Source organism: Papaver somniferum, chromosome 8 (assembly GCF_003573695.1).
Source record: "Papaver somniferum cultivar HN1 chromosome 8, ASM357369v1, whole genome shotgun sequence".
Lineage (NCBI taxonomy): Eukaryota > Viridiplantae > Streptophyta > Magnoliopsida > Ranunculales > Papaveraceae > Papaver > Papaver somniferum.
Window position 1 is genome coordinate 151786359 of NC_039365.1, and position 5230 is coordinate 151791588.

The 5230-nt window shown below is 33.8% G+C and overlaps 1 long non-coding RNA gene across 1 annotated transcript; it reads right to left on the reverse strand.

Moving 5' to 3' along the window:
* Window positions 1-2858: 2858 nt before the first annotated feature.
* LOC113306664 lies at window positions 2859-4963 on the reverse strand. The gene is made up of 2 exons (XR_003338769.1): window positions 4636-4963; window positions 2859-3189 (listed from the first exon to the last, which is right to left on the reverse strand). It is a non-coding gene; the product is annotated as an uncharacterized LOC113306664 (long non-coding RNA).
* Between the last annotated feature and the right edge of the window lie 267 nt (window positions 4964-5230).

The following is a 5230-nucleotide window of genomic DNA, read 5'->3' on the forward strand; positions in this document are numbered from 1 at the left end:
TTGGGTTTGTTCTAATTTCATTTTACTTTCTTTATATTCACATGACAGGTATTCTTGTTCTGGATGAGGGGAATGATTCTTCTAGCACATGCCCACTAAGTTGGTAGATGTAACTCTTCGAAATTATCTCCATGTCACACATAATCAGAATTGAATGTTTCAAGAATCTCTAATAGAATACAAAATGAGAAGGTTCGATCTCTTTTTGTCTATTGATATAAATGTGATATCTTTCAGCATAGGCTGCAATGTGCTTTGTCGAAGGGTGGGGAATCTCTTCAAAGGAACCAAAATATCTACACTCTTTTTTATTGATTTTAGTAACTCAACAATACCCAAGCCACATTTCTTAATTGAAAATCAGAATGCGGTAAAAAGAATTGTTGATTAATCTGATCATGACAGTAATGTAGAAGAGAAATGATGAGATAAAAACAGCCGAGCATTCTCAAGTGGGTCTAGTTGGTTATCGTGTTTTGAGCGATGTTGAGGTAATTATGACGTACATTTTATATTTAATTTTGTTTTAGTTTTTTTATGCAAACTTTGAAGTAAAAATATTTAAATATATATCCTTCTCGAAGATTCAGACAAAGTTTAAAGATTTTTTAAATTTACTTGAAGATTGTGAGAAGTTCAATATCAACATATTTGAGTTTAAACAAACGGTATATACTAATTTATATGATGATAATAAAACTGATTACATACAATATATACAAAATTTTGAATTGTAACACATAATTAAAACCGGTTATATGAGTACGTAGTAAAATCTTATGCGGTGATTAGGATTTAAATTTACTGGAAGATTGTGAGAAGTTCAATATCAACATATTTGAGTTTAAAGATTGTGAGAAGTTCAATATCAACATATCCTTCCCGAAGTGATTCAGACAAAGTTTAAAGATTTTTTAAATTTACTGGAAGATTGTGAGAAGTTCAATATCAACATATTTGAGTTTAAACAAATGGTATATACTAATTTATATGATGATAATAAAACTGATTACATACAATATATACAAAATTTTGAATTGTAACACATAATTAAAACCGGTTATATGAGTACGTAGTAAAATCTTATGCAGTGATTAGGATTTAAATAAGCGGATCTCTTACCACTCGTTCGATGAAGTTTCATACGAGCTGACCAATATAGATAGTACATCCGATATTGTTAACTTGAATCGACTTAAAGATGGCAGTCAGAGTTGTGATATCTTCATTGACATGAGAAGTCTTTAAAAATATCCTGAGATTGGATACTTGACTTCTACCGAGGAGTTTTACCAATTCTCTTGTCACATTTGTTTTCCCGTTTTTATGTATTTCTTTTACATCATAAATTAATTTGCACTTAATATTGTTACTAGGTATGTCTTCTTCTTCGGGATAGCCCCGAATTAATCATCCAGTTCATCCTTCAGTATGTACGAAGACCGTAAAGATCGAAGTGTTTTCGTTGTTGTTATTGGTTTCTAGCGGTCAGAGTATTGTTGGTGGTGTTGTTGTTACTAACGATGTTTTTTTTGGGTTTTCCGGGTGGCAATATTGGGGGTATATTAACATTACCCTTATGAATGGCCAAAACTTTACTAGATAGTCACCTTTTATGTTAGTTTTAAACATGTCCATCTAATTAAGTTATATATCTACATCCTTTGGATTTCATGTTGCAATAACATTAAATCATAAAATTATTGAACAACATGTATCAAACACAATGATTTTACTTTACTAATTTATGAAGAGCAAAGAACTGAGTGTAGTGAATGTGTTTTTCAATTATACATTTTTTGTGACAAGAGTTGTCATAATCTAATAGGTAGTGTTGATGGCGTCAATAATGGTGATATTGTTGCTAATGATCCATCACTCCTTCAGTACGAAGAAGAGGACAATGGTACTGAAAAAAATAGACTTCAATTCATTTAGGAAATAAAATCTTGTGTTAACTTTTCCTAAAAATTATTCAGTGTGGATATACGCACTACCCATTGTAAGTGTCGTTTTCCCGCCCGTATAACTAATTATGTTTCCTAGTTATAGGGTGATGTCCATCTTTGGTTTTACCCAATGTATGACTAAAGGCTATTTATTTCTTTCACTCATAAAAATGAGCAAGTATCCTTGGAGACCCTTAAACCAACTGCAGTGGTACGACTAAAACCAAAGACTAAAAATCAAAAAATAGTCAAAATTTTGGGTTTAGTCCGTGTTGATACGCTACGGAAGCCGAATATATTTGGTCAAGCGGGGATATAAGCTCGTGTGGTGTAGCGCGAACATATAATTCATGACTTTATGAGGCGTACATATGATTCACGTTTGGTATGGGGTGTTCAAAATACAAACGCCTGATTTGGGGCGTACGTTTTCTCCACGCCTGGTTAACAGACGGGAATACTTCTCACGCTTGGTCGGGCGTACGTATTCTCCACACTTGAAGACAGGCGAAGCTTATAAACTCGCCTCGTGTACACACGTACTACACTTGTGGGCGTTAATACCTATCTTCTCTTCTCGACCCTTTTCTTGTTTTCATCTTCTTCTTTTCTACCGCGTCACCCAACAGAACTTCAACTCTTCCTTTTCTCCCATTCTCAAACAGCAACCAGGGAAAAAAAAAACAGAAATCAACCATAGTATTTCGGTTCCATGAGTGAGAGGTATGTTTCTTCCCTTTATCTTTTATTTTAGTTTTATCTATAATACTACTAGTGAAACCGCAGGCGCCATCGAAACCTGAACTTAAAGACAATTCACCACTTTAATTGTTGAGCACCCATAAGATGTTCGCAGTTCTCACGTATCTTACTATCAAGAAAAAGATACTTTTCATACTAACATAAAACTAAAACCTACAAAACAAACTTTCATTGAATAGTCTCTAAAATCTACACAAATAAAATGTTCTCACATATTATATTTAGGCAGAAACATGTAAGCCTATAAAAGGTATCGTTCTCGGGTTTTTTTTTTTTTTTTTTTGTGTTACACACAGATAAGATTCTCTTATATATTTGATATTCTCTGTTAAGACGTACACAACTTATCACAGGCATATTTGAGGGAATCACACAGTCAGCAAGGCTGAATTCAAACAACTCTTTCTAGGAACATGAATCAGCCAGCATAGATCAATGGCCACCACCAGCAGCTAAGTTTCGTACCTCTCCTGTACACCTGCATGAATAATATCAAGTATGTCAATTTAAAACCTATCGAAGTCGAAGGAATATGGACTCACTGTCGAGGAAATAAACACTTATAGAATTTATTGTAATAGACTGGCCAAAGAGCAAAATAATATTTAACAAAGAATTTATCTAATAAGAAGTACAAATTTATGTCCCAGATCAACATGTCGGTCATAGTTGGTGATTTTTTCCTCTGTTTTTAACTATACAATAGTTCTTGTCAACATATCATTTTGCAGACCTTTAGATTCAGGTACACCGAGAAAAACGAATCCTATTCAAATGAAAGTTCTCGTATAAACCCGCTCGGTGGACATTTCATCCACATCCTTCTGCAAAGGAGAAATTCAAACTTGAAACTTGATGGCAGCATCTACTTCCCGCTAATGAACTCTGCCAATTTCTATTGGACTCTAATTTTCATATATATGTGGGTTATAGCACTCAACATCAGGTATGTACCTAACATGGCAGGTATATGGTACACAGAGAGCAATCTTTTGCTAAGTGATGCTGCCTGTCACATACCCACGTTGTCTAGCCACTGTGCTGAGGCTGCAGCTATATCTGAAGTTACACAATAATACCAATGATGCAAAATACCGGTCTGGTGGCTATGAAGTCGAGGGTATTTACCAAACACCATAGGTTCAATTGCTATTGTTACCAAAAATTAAGCACTCAGAGAAAGCAAATTGTACCTACAAAAGATATCAATCCCTTCATTGGACGTGGCGATTTAAATTGGATACCTTACTATTGCCCTGCATTGCTGCAGATTTTTCAATTTTGCTGCAATTCTAGATTTTTCCAATTTTGATGCATTTCTAGTTCTTTTCAATTTTATAAGTCACTATTGCAGCATATGGACTCCTGGTGTTCTAAAATAGAAAATCAATAGATTTCATTGAACGTCAAATCCTGTTCATCTGATTTCAATTTTTCTAATCTCTAGAAATTAAAATTACGATAAATCTATGTGAAATACCAATTTGGTTTACTAATTTAGCTTCAACAGCTCTGAAATCTGAATGCAACTCGTCTAGAATTGCTAAATCTCAAATTCAGAAAACATTAGTACTCTGAAACGAACACATGAAATCTTTATAGACTGAATTCTAATTCTTAAAATTGTTTTCAGCTTGAGCAAATGAATATCAGGTGAGAATCATTATAATTCCGACGGAATTAGTACCAGATGCAAAGCCATTCATTCAACTTAATTGATTATAATGATTATTGAAAACAACAATAGTAATTCAACATTCAACAGATTATTGCATAAACTGATTCAATAAACTTGGTGAAATTGAAATTGGTACCCGATGAAGAGATTGGTTTATCGGATTGGAAATTATATGAAACCCTAAACCCCAAATTTCACATGCAACGACTATAAAAAAAATTGGGGGATTCATAATTAAAATCATACCTTTAGAAAATCAGAAGCAGTTTCGAGTTTTGAATCAATATTCATACGTCTTTACTTGGGCAACCATAAATCTTTCGCTTCATCTTTTTCTTCCAGAACCCCAAAGTTTGAAACCTAACACCAGGAAAACATTTGTTCAAGTAGCAGAGAATAAACAGGGTAGGGAGAAAAAATTGTTGGAGACTCTATGAAAAGAAGTTTTGATCAAATCACAGTTTTTGTATCGCCTCTTTCAGAATTGAATGTTTGATTTTCGATTTCTTTCGACGGAGAGAAACATGAACGAAGAGGAGGAGAAGATGGAAACTAAAATCGAAGGAGATAAAAGCAAAAAGAAACGTAAATTTGCAAAATTGAGTTCAGTTGGGTTCGATCACGTATCCGTTGGCTGTCTATTTTACAGGTATAGGCTTCCTAGAGTAATACTATTACGTCTCATACCTCTTTAGGAGTAATAAGACGAGGGATAATTTAGACATTCCGGCATGCTACACCAAACCACCCAAAAGGGCGCTTTTTCTTTATTATAGTAAGATATAGTTATGATTTAGTTTTAATTTGGGTATGAATATGGAATTGGTTAAATAAAATTGGG